Source organism: Strix aluco, chromosome 7, assembly GCF_031877795.1.
Source record: "Strix aluco isolate bStrAlu1 chromosome 7, bStrAlu1.hap1, whole genome shotgun sequence".
NCBI lineage: Eukaryota > Metazoa > Chordata > Aves > Strigiformes > Strigidae > Strix > Strix aluco.
In genome coordinates, this window is record NC_133937.1 from 24,038,457 (window position 1) to 24,056,888 (window position 18,432).

At 42.0% G+C, this 18,432-nt stretch overlaps 1 long non-coding RNA gene across 1 annotated transcript in view; it reads right to left on the bottom strand.

Moving 5' to 3' along the window:
- LOC141925980 (uncharacterized) overlaps positions 1–18,432 on the bottom strand; it is an 80,449-nt gene that overhangs the window by 61,734 nt on the left and 283 nt on the right. The window contains exon 2 of the long non-coding RNA XR_012624008.1: positions 5,570–5,643. This is a non-coding gene — a long non-coding RNA (uncharacterized LOC141925980). The remainder of the gene's footprint in view (positions 1–5,569; positions 5,644–18,432) is intronic.

The following is an 18,432-nucleotide window of genomic DNA, read 5'->3' on the forward strand; positions in this document are numbered from 1 at the left end:
AGGAACTGTTGAATTACTTTCTCTAAATTTAAGAAAAATTGCTGGCTAATTTATACTTTTTTATTAGCAGTTTAACAATGGCTGCAGGCTAGAGATTAGACTGATCAGTTAGAAAAACCACACTACAACACTAGTTTCTAATGGTTTCTATTTTAAGAGCAGGAGACAATTAAAGCTCAGTGATGTAGCTGTTTGGAACTCCACAGAGTACATCCTTGAAAAACGGAGTTCTGCTATGTCAGGGCAAGTGAAGACCACAAGAATAGTGCATGTTCTGTGTCGCTGCTTTCTGTCAATGTTTACATAAATGCAGCTCAACAACCCTGCTGGAACTATCTGTACTAGAAATTACAGGCTGACTTCAATGTACATGGCCCACTTAAACAGGAACTACCTAGGATTACACTAGAAATTAAATGCCCTTTGGAAACTTATATGAAAAGCTGATGAGGTTATGTGTGCTGACTAAGTGTACGCATGCTCTGCGGAGCCCTGTAGCTTGTGTTACGCTATTTTATCCTAACACCACCATGTGCAATAGCTCATACACATGAAAGAAGAAAGCTTGGCTGCCAGAAAACAAACAGAACACTCAGGCATAGACTTGTTTTCAAACTGGTAGTGGATAACCGTAACTCTCGGGAGAATGGGCTATTGACTCTTCTTCCAGGAGAAGTAGTTTTACAAGACAGTGATCTGTAAGAAGAATTCTAGCAGTAAATACATGTATGAGAACTTGGAGGCTTCTGGTTACTTCAGAGTTAAATTTGAGAAGGGAGTTCTTATAGACACCTTCCAATCAATGAGTGTTAAACTGCTTATTGTAGCTTCTCACCATACAATGTTCCAAGTCCATCTGGACAAAATCAGTTTGGGTTGACCCACATCCTCTATTACAGAGAACACCTGTGGGAGGAATAATCTAATCCCCAATCCTTCCATTACTGCATTACTGATAAGGTAAACCGTGCCACTTGTAAGGTACTGATACTGACAATTTTCCTTCTCCAGCTGATAGCTGCATTTAACTCAGCCATTACTTGCATTACAAAAAGGTTGCGCTAATTTAATTTAAGACATTTAAGATGGCGCACTTAAACAAGTACAAAAGGCTTTTTTTTTCTTCCAGTTTGTATGTTATTTTTGCTAGGCTTAAACTGAAGTAGAATAGCTACCTATATGACTGTTGAAGCTTGTGTATTAAACCCATGTAAGCACACTTCTAAACTAAACATTTTTGTATTCAGCACACCGACGCAACATGTCACCCCTCACACCGACCTGCAAAAAATCCAAAGCTTAGCTCTTAAAAACCATAATCTGCTTTAGCTTTTGCTAAACATGAGCACACGGGGAGAACTGCTGCATTCTCTCCTAGGGATCAAGCAGAGAATGGGTTTTAAACCAAGCAAGATATTTAACCTGTTTTCATAAAACTGTTACTAGCTACTTGCAAAACCTTTATACCACACAATTCTAGTATGAACACAGGACAAAGTTGCATGCACAAAGTTGCATGCACCAGATGCACACACAAACTATGGTCGTTCAAATGCATTCTCTCTCCCCCCCCGCCCCCCAGTGGCAAGCAAGGTTTTGCAAAGTTTATCTTGCGATGACAAGCTGTACCTAGAGCAATTTGAGAGGGAAACATGATAAAAGAGTCCAGAAATCTCCACCTTTTCCTGTTTTGGAAAGAGAAATAAAGTATCAGCAAATATAAAGTCATAGGGCAGGCCCTTGGCAATAGTGAGGACAGGACTCACGCTGCCTTGCTCATAGCACAGCAGCTTCCCACTGTGGCCATGCCAACCATTGCTTGACTAGCATGGTAGGCACTTGAGGCTAAATCAGTAAAACCAGGCATCCAGTTGCTACGTTTAGGTGCCTGAGTGATATTTATTTGCTACCAGCTTCCTAAAATGCCCTTTGAGCTGCTGCCTAGCATTGCTTGGGCCTGTATTTTTGTGAACAGGAATATGTAAAACTGCTTGTGTCTTAATACTTCTGAATTGTTCAGTAACTCAAGATCTACTTAGATTCTCAGAGTATTTCCCTGTATTTTTTTTTCACCTGCAGGCCTAAACACAGAAAGCACTTGCAAACCTTTATCAGACCAAGTTTCACATAAAGGAGAACAGGGGTGTATCCTTCCCTATCCAATAGCCTGAGCAGTTAAAACACTTGGGGATTTTTAAAATTTTTATTAATTTATTTTTCTAAAATGCCTGCACTATGCAGCAAGGACTAAACATTTTTGCTCATGGTTGTAGCAACTACTCTACTTTGTGACACATACTTTGGTGAAGAGAAATGGTGTCTGGAACAGCATAAGCATCACCACTAAGGTAAATAATCAAAATGGTTCATAAAATTACATATAACAAGATAGTGCTCTCTGATACACCTTCTTGACTTCCTTACCAGCTTCTACATGTACTACAGACCCATTGAAATAAAAGTTTGAAAGACAGATAGAGCTGGTACAATTCATATGCAAAATAATTCTGCAAAATACTGCCAAAAATCGTGGCACAGATACAACTCATGATCTCATCTTATCTTTCTTCTAAGATCTTTGCCTTTCAAAGTTACAAAAAGGCCTCTAATTTCATTGTCAGACTACAAAGCATGGTCTGAGTCAAATAAAAAACACATCGAATTTCAAGAGATGGGCAAAATCTTGTTCATAATGTAACTAATCCCTCCAACTTTGCCTTGTGCATATTGTTGTAGTCAGAGCCCACATCACAGAATCACAGCATACACATACGTGCCAGAAATGTTCTGCTATGCATTCTGCCTCTACTTTTCTTACTTCTGACTAGACTTGCATGCTATCGTTTGGGCTTTCCTCCAACTTCATAAATTGTCACCAGTTTATGAATGGATGAAAAGCAATGGTAACATTTCTTTGCTCCATTTCTACAAGGTTTAACCTGTCACAGAGCACCAAAGTAATACTGGAATGTTAGTAAGATGATATTGCACGATAGGCAGGATTCTGCCTAAAGCAATGATTTTTAAGGGGTAAAATTCAGAGCAGTTATAACTTACTGTAGAAGGCAATGAAATTCTCACTTAAAAGACAGTGCTAACGTGACACACATTCTAGGTTGTGGGTAGTTGTTTGTTGTTTTTTTCCCTGATCACTACCTGTTGTATAATTTGTCACAGCTCAGAACTGGACAGTTTTACTACTGAACATGTACATTTGCATTCCTTCATCTGCTGCTAGCAATGAGAAAAGGAAAATATCAACCATGAATGAACATAAACAAAAGCATTCCCCCCCTTAAGAACTTGCTATGTATATTACAAGATGTAAATACCTTTAGACAACACACAACCAACATGTTACCTTTATATAACAAGCTCCTTCTATGCTGAACACATTGATGTGAAATCACTTGCTAATCAAAATGGTACACAGTATCAAAGGCTAAAAGAGTGCATAAAAGATAGAGGATAGAATATTGCTCCCACTAATTTGAAGACAGAATTCAGTGGGGTACCACTTCACCAGAAAATGCTTCAACTTTCACTCAGTTCTCATGGGCTCCAGCTTTAGACAAAACTTTAATGTTACTCTGGTTATTTTCTTATGTTACAGTCTATCTAAACATATTCTAACTTAGGAAATGCCTAATCATTGCTTTCTACCACTGATGCACTTACTTAATTGAATCTAATGACCTGCAAGTGCACACTAGCAAAGGTGAGGTGAGGAGGAATGGGGAAAGGTTAAGTAGTTCAATTTATCTCCATTTTAATTAATCATAGAATCATAGAATCATAGAATGGTTTGGGTTGGAAGGGACCTCAAAGATCGTCTAGTTCCAACCCCCCTGCTATGGCAGGGACACCTTCCACTAGACCAGGTTGCTCAAGGCTCCATCCAACCTGGCCTTGAACACTGCCAGGGATGGAGCATCCACAACCTCCTTGGGCAACCTGTTCCACTGCCTCACCACCCTCACAGTAAAAAACTTCTTCCTTATATTTAATCTAAACCTCCCCTCCCTCAGCTTCCACCTATTACCCCTCGTCCTGTCATTACAGTTCCTTGTAAAAAGTCCCTCCCCAGCCTTCTTGCAGGCACCCTTCAGGTACTGGAAGGCCACTATAAGGTCTCCCCAGAGCCTTCTCTTTTCCAGGCTGAACAAGCCCAACTCTCTCAGCCTGTCCTCATAGGAAAGGTGCTCTAGTGCCCTGATCATCTTGGTAGCCCTCCTCTGGACTTGTTCTAACAGTTCTATATCCTTCTTGTATTGGGGGCTACAGAACTGGACACAGTATTCCAGGTGGGGTCTCACGAGGTCAGAGTAGAGAGGCAGAATCACCTCCCTTGACCTACTGACCACACTTCTTTTGATGCAGTCCAGAATCTGGTTGGCTTTTTGGGCTGCAAATGCACACTGTTGGCTCATGTTGATCTTATCACCCACCAACACGCCCAAGTCCTTCTCCTCAGGACTGTTCTCAATCCACTCATTACCCAGCCTGTATCTGTGCTTGGGATTGCATCGACCCACGTGCAGGACCTTACACTTGGCCTTGTTAAACTTCATGAGGTTGGCCTGGGCCCACCTCTCCACCCTGTCCAGGTCCCTCTGGATGGCATCCCTTCCCTCCAGTGTATCAACCACACCACGCAGCTTGGTGTCATCGGCAAACTTGCTGAGGGTGCACTCAATCCCACCATCCATATCGCCAACAAAGATATCAAACAGTACCGGTCCCAGTACCAATCCTTGAGGGACACCACTTGTCACCGGTCTCCACTTGGACATTGAACCACTGACCGCAACCCTTTGAGTGTGGCTTTCCAACCAATTCCTTATCCACCGAGTGGTCCATCCATCAAATCCATGTCTTTCCAACTTGGACACCAGGATGTCATGCAGGACAGTGTCAAAGGCCTTGCACAAGTCCAGATAAATGACATCAGTTGCTCTTCCCTTATCTACTGATGTTGCCATGCCATCATAAAAGGCTACCAAATTTGTCAGGCAGGATTTTCCCTTGGTGAAGCCATGTTGGTTGCCACCAATCATCTCCACATTATCCATGTGCCCTGGCAGAGCCTTCAGGAGGATCTGCTCCATGATCTTGCCATGCACAGAGGTAAGACTGACTGGCCTGTAGTTGCCCAAATCTTCCTTTCTTCCCTTTTTAAAAATGGGGGCGATGTTTCCCCTTTTCCAGTCAGTGGTCACTTCACCAGACTGTCATGACCTCTCAAATATGATGAAGAGTGGCCTAGCAACTTCATTTGCCAGTTCCTTCAGGATCCATGGATGGATCTCATCAGGCCCCATAGACTTGTACACCTTCATGTTTTATCTAGAAAAATTTCAGTCACTCTGGCAGAAATAAGTAGAAGTATTCGATACCCATTATAATATAAATTCAGAAATAAGGCAGAAACCAGAACCAAGAGCTCCTCCCTCCCAAGTGGGTGTCCAGGACTTTCAATTAGTAAGTCATCCCTTTGCTCTCACCCTCTTAGCCCAGAGAGCCTTGATTTGTTTTATATAAAGTGGAACAACAGAAAGCAAAAGCTTACCTCCAGCTTCCAGCAGCATAACGCAAGCTAACTCTACTGTCATGAGCATGAAATGCTCTGTGTGATAATCCACCCTGAAAAGCAAGTACATTAGGCAATGCTGAAGTACCTTGGGTATCTGTACATCACACTTACTGTACAGGTGCCTAACTCAAGGACACAGATTATGCTGTGGCCACCACAAACTCAACATTTAGACACAGTGATGCTCAAATTCACACCACCTACATAACTTTGTGGATTTGGCTTTGTGACCTTGACCCTTTTTTCCTCTTCTCAGCTGAGATTTTTTATCTGCTGAAATGTTTACAATAGGTGCTTACATTGTTCTATTCAAGGATGCTAAATATTGATGCTTGACCACAGCAGAAAAAATATACTCCAATAAGCACTGAAAAAAAGACCTGCCACACAGAGGAAAATGACAGTAAAGCCTCAAAGTGCTGAAGAACCTGCATCCTATGAGGTAAAATATGAAACAAGTGATAATGCAAACCACACACACACACAACCCTAAAAAGGACAAAAAACCAAATCCAGAGCTAGGATGTTCTAGCATCTTTCTGTGAAGAGAGTTCAGAGGCTGAGAATTAGCATTACTTTACGGTCATGTTATGAAAGCACTACCCCCACAGCACATAAGATATAAACATGACAAACTGTAAAGGTCTCTCTCTCTCTGGTTAAAACACAGTTGTGATTCTGGGACACATTTTCCCAACGACCAGCCAGCAATTTGGTAATGTTTTGTTCTGGAAAAATCCCTAAGGGACCAGGAAATTTCAGTGCTAAAACTCCTTCAGTAATACTGCTTCAATCACTGCCCTGAAAAAAGTTTAATATAGACTATATAGCCAGAAGGCCAAAAAAAAACCTAGTCATGAGGAGATAGGACTTACTGAGTCTGCAAATCTTTACACTGTTATATAACTTAGTAACTCTTGTATCTAACTCACTGCTGGGTAATGGTTGTTGACAGCCAACCCTCAGTGAAGCTAAGTGTTGCATGAGAAAAAGAAAAAAACCAAATGCTAAGGTATGTGAAATATTCTGCATTGTCAGACTATTCACACAGAATATATAAAACCCCCAAAATCTTAAATTCACATCCATCTTACGAGTCTGGGTTCCACTGTACGGAGTGTATATAGTGTAGAGTAAGTGTATAAAATAAGAGGAAAAGCGCAAAGCGTGGGGGAGGATGAATCCCTCCTGCAGTTTAGCCTTTTGTTAACATGGTACCTGAGACATAAAAAAGGACTGTTCATAGCAAACATAGTTCAGTGTGCCTTGACAGAGCAACCACAGCCCTGAACATGCCTGCCACTGCTCTGAAGTAGGACAACAATTTCTGTTTGGAAAAGGATTTTAAGACCATTTCTGTCTTGTTCTTGATTTCTTGTTTCTGAATGACACATGAGGCCAGATGGGTGACAATGGCCTTTCCACTGAGGAGTGATGCCAGAAATAGGACAACACCACCTAAGGTTATCCTTTTGTTCTTTTAAATACTATTCACACTCATGCTCTCCTAACCTAATTTGAGTAGAATTTAGAACTATATTTATAGCAGCTTTTTCACACTGGAAACTGCCTTCACTTGCAGAAATGATGTTCTCTAGTAATTAAGTTGTATATTATAAGCTGCAGTATCACCTCTGAGCAAAACAGTTTGGGGTAAGCCTGCCTGCTTTTGATCCCAATTTCCTAATTGTTATGGATCAAGCTCTTCACTTGTGTTTCTGTCAAGTGTGAAGAGTTCATGGGGATTGGTTGTGTCAGTTCTTTTCACAGGGGAATTAAGCTGCATTCAAAATGCTGCAGGAGCTAACGCAGAGTCAGCAAGTGGCAGTGCCTTTCTATCAGAGAGTCCTCCTAAATCATGCTCTGAAGGAGGGATGTTACAGAAATAGCATTAGCCAGAAGTGAACACTTCATATCAAATACTCAAACTGAATCTTCGCCCAATTCCTGAGCGAATTCCAAATACACTGTCAGATTAGAAATTGGGGGGTGGGGGTGTTGTCCTCCGTTTTGTGATCGTTGCAGAAATAGGACTGTGAGAACAGCGTGTTAGCCCCAAGAAAGGGAGTTAGTATGCTGTGGAGTCACTCAGCTGCAATATGCAAGTTCTGAAAACTTTGCCCTCTCAACTTCCTAAAGCTCAGGCTGTACAGCTGAGCCAGGGCCCATGTGACTGTGAGTCTGCCCAGCTCCTGCTAAAATGAGTTCTCCTGGCTATCTCCAGCACACATACTGTTCCCACAGACTGAGCCTGTCATCACCAGCTGTACCACCTGCTTGCACTCCTGGGGCCCTTCTGCAACTCCTCCTATTACCAAGCCATTTACTTGTTATAGCCTCATCCTGGCAGTGGGACAAGGCAATCAGTGAAGATGCTGCTTCTCTCTGGATCTGAAGAACATGATATCCCTTCTGAGGCATCAGAAGGTGACTGATACCACCTCTCCCCACAAGCACAGTCCCAGCTATGCTCTAGACCCTTACACACACCTCTCCTCAGATCATTCTCACTCTTAAGTATGAACAGAAGCCTTAACTGCAGGACTGCACAGCTGAGGAAAAGAGAGAGCAATACCAGGCTGTGCTGTCTGATGCAACCCACAGAGCTACATGCTCCCATTTATTCTATGGAAGCCATGAAAACTTGTCATAAACTGCAGCCCACTTCTTGCTGCTCTGGTTGGAGATATTTGGGCTGCACCTGGGAACAGCTGTGGATTTTCTGACAGAGAAGACACTAGCTACAGCTGACAGAACTTCCCATCTACGTGTGCCTTTTCCCACTGCCTGGAGAAAGAGCTGAAGATGTGAAAGTCAACTAGGATGTAGTGGGGAGGATGGTGCCCAAGGCTACAAGGTGCTCATCTCACCAGACCACATCTGACGTGAAGTTGTCTCTGTAGTTACAGACAACTGAAAGGCCCAGGCAGTATTGCAGGAGCTTAGGAGCTGCCTGTACTGATCAGCCAATGACCCTTCTAATTCCATGTCCCATCTCAGAGAGTTGCCAGTCTCAAATGCTTAATCAGAAGGCAAAAGAAATCTTACTTTGGCAACTGTGGAACAACTTGTCCCATAGGAGAATTATGCTGGATTATGTCAGAAGTCCCAAGAGATGAGAAAGGGTTTGATGCATGTGTACAGCAGTGGCGGGTATGGTCCATGCTTTGGAAAATCTAGCAGTGAACAAGACTCTTGTAAAAAAGCGTTTGTGTCCCAAAACCTCAATGGTATAGACAATGCCAGTTTTGAAAACAGGAAAGAGTTAAATACATATTTAATGAAATAACAAGTAAGTTTACCTCATACACTTGGCTGGTAAACAGCAAAAGTGCAGCCTCGCAGGAAAAGCAAGTCTATTGTTGCTTTTGCCATTCTCCCATTTTGACCTGGGTCAGGCTGGACAGTCTGCTCTTCAAGGGAAGGATGTGGGTAAAAAGGAAGAGAAAGGCCTGCACTGTAAGGCAGTACTGTCTCCCTATTATAGGCTGATTCTTCCACAGCTAGGGTCAAAGTGGCAAATGGCCTGGAGACATTTCCTAGTACAACTGAGTACAAAAAAAAGATCTGACACATCACTGCCCAGAGGAAAGGAGAAACTCCATCATTCATCTAGGTTAGGGTGTAATAAAGTGAAGGATCCATTTTTTAAAAAAATCAGGATAAGGAATAGCACCATAGATTTAAATACATTCCCCTTACCTACAAATGTCCCAAACAGTACTTCCTCTCCCTGAAGAGTTAAGCTGCTATATCTTCTCCTTTGCAGTCCTGAACAATATTTATCTCATGTATAGCATGGAGATGATGTAGCTTCATATTCTAGTTCAAACAGCTCAAAGGATCTTACACATTTCTTTCCCAATCCTGGTGCAAAAGCAATTCAATTTCTAACTTGTCTCCTGCTTCTTATTCTGCATTGCCCTAATTAGGCTCTGTAAACTTCTGAACTTTGTGGAGTAAGCGTCCAACTTCACAAAATTTTTTCCAATTAGCTAGGTTGCACTTTCATGCAGCCTAACTAATGAGTATCAACTTTAACAATATGTATTGCTTAGCCTCTCAAAGTTAATCATAGCGTGTTTATGGCCATCAAGTTATCAGTCCAATGCATAAATGATAGATCCTCACAGGAAGGTAGCGAAAGCAAATTTGCTGTCTGTGCTGACAGAGCAAACCAGGCTACCACTTTCGTACCACAAGAGAGTAAAACAGAAATGCTGTTAAATTTGGAGGAAGACTCCTGGGAGCCAGGATCTGAACAGCTATAGAAGCCAGAAATTCCCCAGTCAGCAATGCACTTAAACACAAGCCTGACTGACTGGAATTACTTATGTGCTTAAAATTACATACACACTGAAGTAATTGCCAGATTGGGACCAATGGCTATATCTGACATAGTGAGCCAAAATATTCCCTACCCCAGTACGTACCAACCTTTCTGCTGTAGAACCTGCACAAAGACCTGAACTGTTAAGACCTAACTGAAGCCCTTGACTGAAAGGCTATGAAGGACCTAGTGCTAAACATTAAACTAGACAGTTTTGACCTGGACATAGATCATATAGGTGTATTTGCAGCACATCAAAGCCATATGTAACCTGTCGAAAAAAAAAAGGAGCTGGCCAGCAAACCTTTCAGATTTTCTGGACAGCTGTGTCCATGCTTTCAAAACAAACTCTGATGATACCCAAGACAAGCAGATTCCAAATCTAACTCCTGAATGAGGACATGAACCTCAGACTGAAGAAATTCCTCTGGTTTGTTATCTGTTGAGCCTTTCATTTGCATTTTCTCCTGGCTGACGTAGTGACACCTCATCAAAATGGTTTCTAAGAATATTGTATGCATCACATAGAAGTGCCTGCCACATAATTCAGGACTGAGTGCCACGGCACAGGGAATTAGCCCTTCATTTCCATTTGTGGCCCTCAGAAGAGAGAGTTGTTAATTCAGCAGTTCATTTCAGAGAAAAATCTAATATCTGCCCCTTTTCAAATCAGGTGGGTAGGTGAAAATTTAGGGTTGGCAGATTAAGCAGATGGACTGCAGGGAGAGAGATTGCACGTAGAGTCAGGATGTTCTCTGGCATGATCCAATTTATGAACAGCAAACATGAATTCTTCCTTCTGTCAGTAGAGGAGAAATAAGTGAAACACAGAGGCAGTATCTGAGGTCACAGCTGCAAATGCCTTTGAAGGTGAAATTGTTGGTGTGGAAAACTTTTAGTACTGCCTTAATCATATTTCACTGCGGGGCCAAACTGAAAAAATAAAAAAGGATGTAATTAAAAATTAAAGTCCAAAACTGTTCCTGAAAACTCCTACTCAGCTGCTGCATAACCTTGAAGCTGTCTGAACTCTCTGGCTAAGTTGTATACAGCTACCTCTGCACAGAACCAGAACTGCCTGTCCTGGCAAAACACGGAAGGTCAGCATAGTGCCTGCCTGAACAGTACCAAAATCCAAAGAGCAAGTGCTTTTGTAGATCTCCATTGCACACTTTCATTTCACACCACCAAGCCAGAAGCTGCGCCCTCCACCTTTTCTCACAGTTCTTAAGAAGAGCTTCAGTTATATTGACATGTTTAGAGAGAAAGAAAAAAAAATTAGATGACTGCAAGGACACACAGGTGTGAATTCCAAGTGACATTCCCACATGCTAAAGAAAGGCAAGCTCTCAGATGTGCTGCTGTCCACACCATGTCCTGTTAGCTAGCTCTAGTGAAGTTGCATTGCCAAGTATGAAAGCGTCTAACTGCCCTTGACACTGTGCAGATTCAGGATTCTCCAACTATCATCTAACATGTATCTAACAGCCTATACAGATGCACCTAACCTACTGAATTTATGAGATATTACTTCCATCTGTATACACTTGAGACAAGTGAACAATGAGCCTGCCTTGAGGATCAGGAGCTCTAATGACCTAGTACTATTTCTTAAATAATTACAATTACTAGGAATGCACGTTACTGAACTAGAAGGTGAATTAGAACAGTCCACCATGATGATATCAACAGACTAAACCTGGATCACTCCCATGATAGAAATATTGTCTTTGATTACAGAGGACATTTTGGCAGCCACAGATCTTCTGAGTGAAAACACACACACCACAACTTCTGTGTGGCATCTGTGGAATAATTAGTGCCCCTACCTACATTAAAAGCTCCTTGTACACCAGAAGTGGGGTGAAGCAAACTGTATATACTCTGTCTGCACTTAAACGTGCCTTCCTATGATTACATCAGTCACTCTGTTAATTAAAGTAATTTTGGTGGGACTTCCTTTAGCTTTTAAAACAAAGAAATTAAAGGCCAGAGTAATTTCAACAGTGACTGTCTTTGCAGGTGCTCCTCATCACAGCCTGGCACCAAATATGCAAGAGGAAGTTCTGACTGCACTTATTTTCCACGCCCATGAGATCAGGGCTGAGTTAATCAGTGCATGTTCACTTGCTGTGTCTTCTGCTGATGATCATGGGTTAAGAGGTTTTCACCCCTTGGATACTTAACCCTATGTCTCTGCCAGAGTTCCACCCATCTCAGCTCTTCATCTAATTACTAAAGAATGCAGTCCGACTATTAAAAAAGTCAAGTTGAAAAAAAAAATTAAAAAGTAGATCAACTGGCAGAACTGAGATGACAGGAACTTCTGGAGAGAAAAAGGTTATAAAATGTAGTCAGACCAGGCATCTCTTAACTTAATTTGGCCCTCTCACTGTGCCCTGAGACCAACTGCTCTTTGGAGGAACAACAGCCTTTTTGTGTCAGGGTTTGTACATTGTCTTGCTCCTTATGCTGACTGGGACTCTCAGGTGCTACTGTGAAAAAATTAATAAAAAACAAAATAAAGGAAGGAATGGAAGATTTATATAATTCTTCAAAGTAAAGCCCATTTTGATTTGTTTGTTTGTTTGTTTTACAGCCTAAACATTACCACATTGTCAAGCTCCTCTCCCTTGAGGCACTTGATGGTTCCATTTTCTAAGTAATCATGAGTGTCTGCTTAGGGCAGGGAGTTCTTTAATTTTTACTAAACCTCTTCTGGGTTTTGGGTATTATTAGGCATACAGGTATCAATAAAGCTAATTTGATTTTCAGCCAAATGCAATGTAACCACTCACAATCCAACTCCTTCAGAGTCTGCCACAACTGTGCAAGTATTTTGAACATTTATAATGTTTGCAAAAATTCCCAGTCTCCTCCTTTCCAAGACAATATTAATCACCAGGTAGGGAAGAGCAGTAAAAATTCCCCCTTCTCAGGCCAGGCTATGACTACCCATTCAAAGCCAGTGTTGCTAACTGTCTTTGAAAGTATTTATGTTTCATCAGTGTCTAAAGGCCTCAAAGTAAAGCAGAGCTTTGTTGGGCCTGGCATTACATAAAGCAGACAAAGTGCTTTCAGTCTAAGTAGGCAAAACAAACAGAGCACGTAAAAGGAACAGAAGGGTCTGAAAATAAGTGACTTGTCTGGGATAATAGAGCAAGTCAGGAATGTGCTGGTCTCATAATAATCAATAAACTCAGCCCCTTTTTCAAAAGAAAAACACTAATCAGTGTGATGATCTGTTTCTGCCTGTCTCCACTGTAGAAAACATTTATTGGTGTCTATTAATTTTGACAATTGACAAATACAAGGATTTAAGAAGTTTTAATTGCTGGTTCTTTCCCACTGTGTAAAAAACCGAGGTTGAAAGTCTGATCCCTGTCTGGAGGGACTGGGTTGGGTAGAGGTTACGTTTGTTTCACGTTTAACTGGCTCCCAGCACTAGATTTTATTAGGTCAATGCTTCAAAGACATGGCTATGATGTCCTATAAAGACTATGGCAGCATTCAAACAAACCTCGTACTCAGAAGAGCACAATACAAGAGGCTGCTTCTCAGAAATATCCCATTACATACACACTCATTTTCAACTGAGACTGAATTAGTCAAAACCCATTCAATGTACTTATGTTAACACTACAAACTCCTTTGGATTGCAAATCAGATTGGCAGAAGCAGGAAGAAAAGGCTCGCTCAGACATTAGGAACAATTCAGGCATCCAAGCTCACCACAGTTATGACTCAGTCTGGCTTGATTTCTGGTAGGCAGATTAAAATGCATTGTTTGTACCAAATAAAGCATGAATAATAGTATCGCCTTTGTCTGCCTCCTGCACTGCACTGCTGCTAGAGCTGTAGGAGACAATCCCCCCTGCTGGTGACACTCACAAAGAGACTTCACCTGCAGCTGCCTGCTCGTAGGATATTTTACGGTGGGGCAAGGCTGGGTTCAGCGATGCAGAAGACTGTTCAAGTAGCTCTCACAGCTTCTCTTTATCTTGCCAAGTCCTAGGGTCAATATGGTGAGGTTGTCCCTATTCTTCAAGTTGCTCTGATCCAACCACTCTAAGAAATGGCAACAAAGTGGTGTTCTTATTAGTGCCTTTGATTAATTACATTCTAAAGGATGCAACTCTGACCCCTGTAGTAACTGTTTTGTTTTGCTTTATTCTTAGAAGAGCTAACAAGGCTGATTTCCTCACTGTAGGCCAAATCACTGTAAGAGTGCGTTATCATTTCTTTGGCTCACTGGGCAGGATGCTGTCATCTCTTCGAAACAACAGGGATATTCTTAATTTACACTGAAAAGAAGCTTAATAGAAATTCATGAGATGTGATGTAATGTGGGGAAAACAAACTCCCTTCTGTTTGTTTTGTTTCTGTATCTACTAGACAGTCAAGAGAAGATTTTTCTAGTAACTGTAGTTAAGTAGCAGTTACATTATCAGGAATTTATTTGCAGTTTGGCCAAAGGAAGTTTTGCTTAACGTGCATGAACTGAACAGTCCATGATGCAGATACAACTATTGCCTCTCCCATAGAGAAGCACAAAAAATGTCAGAGTAACAGAGAGCAGCCTGATATCCTTACACGCTCACTCTCACACTCTCTGCTCCTTATGATACTTAATTTTTTTTGCATTGTGGCAGAGTTTCAGGGTAGAAAAGAATCCCACACAGATCCACTCATAGCCTAGTGAGTTGCATGTCTTTACACTAATATTGCTGAACAAGCACTCTAGTCAGTAAAAAGAAAAATAGAAGGACCAGCACTGCCATTTCGCCCTGGTGCTCCAGCTGTGCTCTAAAAGAAGAGGACAGCAGCTGTTAACAGGTATTTGTCCCCTGTTATGCAACCAGAAAGAGGAACACTTATTTCTGAATCCAGCTTTGGTTTAGGTGAGACAAAAATGCCACTCTGCTCAGAAAGTTACAGGCATACGAGAAAGCAGAAATCAGATGCCTAGGATCACCAAAGCTGGCATAAAGAGGGACCTCTGCCAGCACTTCCTAGCTGAGGTAACTCACAGGTTTGGACCTTTGCCCTCATCTCTAGTCAAAGGGCAAGATACAGGCTTGTGAATGGTGAACGTTGCTGTTCCTGACTGCCTGTTCTCACTATCACACTTTGTCTAGCTGCATCTTGAATTAGAACTAACTTGGTTACCCACTTTAACTCCCAACGAATTCCCCAAAGTCCCACTGCTAAGTTTTTACTATTACTCTTTTCATTTCAATGAGCTGTGGACTACACGTACCAAGCTGCTACTGCACTGTCAGATGTGTAAAACTGCCTGTGTATTTGTTCCTGGGGCCAAACTAGCTAACCGAACTGTTACTGCACTCACCATTGTAGAGACCTGTTTTTTCCAAGTCTTGGATCACTCTGCCCTCAACTTCCCCTCAATACAGGAAGCTGGCAATTGTACCCTTTATCACTGCATAAAACTACATCGCCTCACTACACCTCCTCCTGGAGCATAAAGTCTTACGACTTTCTAGCTTCCAAAGTTCTATTTTAACAGGATCCACCTACTTAATTTTTTTTTCCTACTTATGTTTCCGGAACTCAGGTGGTAAGAACACATCACTTAGGCAATGCAGAATGTCTCCAGCAGTAACGCAACACAAATTGACTACTTTAGAAAACATAATTACTGGGTTGGAGTTTTCAATACATCTCTGAAAACATAATCTCTTATAATTTGAGTCCTGACTATGCTACCACCTACTAACACATAGAAAGAGTCACTGAAGTGGAACTGCTCTTTAGTCTCACCATGATTAACACCTGCCACAGGAGATGTAAATTCCCTAGCAGCTGTGAGCTAGCATTAGAGCAAGGTCAAGGTTTTTTATGGTTTTGGTTTTTTTTTTTCCTTCCAGTGATGAGGAAAAATAAAAAGGCATAACAGACATGGGAAGCAACATTTTTTCCACTTTTCTCTTTCTCTTTTCCCTTTTCTCAAGCACAAGAGATATTTTTTTTTCTTTCAGAATTTGCTTTTGAAATGATGGGGAAATTTGTTGCAACAATTTTTGGAGCAACCTCCCTTCCTGTACTTCATGTGCTCTATCAAATTTATACCACCGTGACTACAAACTCTACACTGTGCATCACTAGGTACTTCCTAAAATAAAATTCACAGTTCATGAAACATTTGCTGTAGGCCTGCAGAGTACTGGCTGATTACAGGATCTCAATATGTTTTTGCAACTTGGTAACTTGGATAAACATATCATAGAATGATTTGGGCTGGAAAGGACCTTAAAGATCACCTCGTTCCAACCCCCCTGGGCAGGGACACCTTCCACTAGACCAGGTTGCTCAAAGCCCCATCCAACCTGGCCTTGAACACTGCCAGGGAGGGGGCAGTCACAACCTCTCTGGGCAACCTGTTCCAGTGCCTCACCACCCTCACAGTAAAGAATGTCTTCTTTATATCTAATTTAAATCTTCCCTCATTCAGTTTAAAACTGTTACCCCTCTTCCTATCCCAACACTCCCTGATAAAGAGTTCCTCCCCATCTTTCCTGTAGCCCCCTTTAAGTACTGGAAGGCTGCTATAAGGTCTCCCCGGAGCCTTCTCTTCTCCAGGCTGAACACCCCCAACTCTCTCAGCCTGCCCTCATAAGGGAGGTGCTCCAGCCCCTGATCATCTTTGTGGATTCCTCTGGACCGACTTGAGCAGGTCTGTGTCCTTCTTATGTTGAGTGCCTCAGAGCTGGATACAGTACCCTAGGTGGGGTCTCATGAAGTTGGAGTAGAGGGAGAGAATCCCCTCCCTTGACCTGCTGGCCACACTTCTCTTGATGTAGCCCAGGATATGGTTGGCTTTCTGGGCTGCGAGTGCACATTGCTGGCTCATAGTCGGTTTTTCATCCACCAACACCCCCAAGTCCTCCCCTGCAGGGCTGCTCTCAATCCACTTATCACTCAGCCTGTATTTGTGCTTGGCATTGCCCTGACCCATGTGCAGGACCTTGCACTTGGCCTTGTTGAACTCCATGAGGTTTGCACAGCCCACCTCTCAAGCCTGTCCAGGTCCCTCTGTATGGCGCATCCCTTCCCTCCAGCATGTCGACTGCACCACACAGCTTGGTGTCATTGGCAAACTTGCTGAGGGTGCACTCAATCCCACAATATATGAAAACACCTTCTTTCTTGCTATCACATTTCTGAGCAGTCAATGATAATTCCACAAGAATTTTTATCAGTCATCTATGGGAAGCAATGGGGTAGGACTCAGCATTGCCAACTCCCAAGTATTCAGGGGAATGTTTTTTGCTCCTCACCCCCCCAGTAAACCTGTCTGCTTGAATCAGTAAGTTGACACAAGATCCTTGAGTTTCCAGCTATAATTCTAGCCCTCATATGGCCAGGTAAAAGTTTGAAAACATGATGCCTAACATTTTTGTTACTTTGTGAACCGCTTTGGTTTAAAACTAATGTCTGATTCTGGTGGAGGTATGGGTTGGGGTATATGGAAACAGCAAAACTTTGTGTCTGTGCTGTAAAATTCTTGTATTCATGCTACAAAACATTATGCCAGCGGATATCTTAAGGTATTGAGTTGTTCTAGTCACAGATCTTGATGCATTTCAGCTCTTCGAATTTCTGTAAGTGCTGATATACAAAAAGTCATGATATCTAAAGCAAGTATGCATCTGAAATCTTTCAGCATGCAAGAGATCCACTTCTGTTATTGTGTCCTCAGCTTCAAATACTCCTAATTAGCAGCTGTCTCCAATCTTTTAATGAGTCTGTAACATCATTTAGTTCTGAAGCCACATGCTGTTCAGATTGCCCTTCCGATTTTAATGTGAGTTAAATTAGGGTTTAACTTTTACTCACCTCCCAAGTTTCTCAGCTGTGAATAATCCTCACAGCTCAGTGATTTGGCTGGTATTTGTTACCTGTGCCATGCTGCTAAATTGCTGCTACCTGTCCTAACAAACTCTCTGACTGGGCCAGCTGACAACTGTCTAAAAACAAAATGAAAGGGAAAACAGCAACAAACTCTCCTAAGCTTAATTGGGTGGTGTGAAAAACAGGTTACCTCATCAGCCTTTGTAATTTTCAGGGATTAATTAAAGGATAATGTTTGCTGCAGAGGAGTTTATGAGGCAATAAATAGCTTTTGTGGCTGATTAAATGCCAAAGCAAAGCTGATAAAGGCATCTAATAATTGCAAAAGCCATTCAGTGCCTTGAATAAATCTCTGCCATGGATGCAAGTCTAACTGTATGACAGATCATCAGCAGACTAACAAAACAGAAAGTCTCCTTGCCTCTAGAGACCTTGAATAGATAAATAGATAAATTCATAAAGCATGCAACTCAGCCCCAAATCCAGGCAAAATACAGATGGTGATTTTTCTGCTCTACAAACAATTCAACAGCACACTAGCCACCTCCTCTGGCCAAGCACTATCCATTTTACCAGCAAGGATGCAAAACCCCTAAAAATCCCACTGGAGCACCCGGTGCTTCCAGGCTTCTCTAGC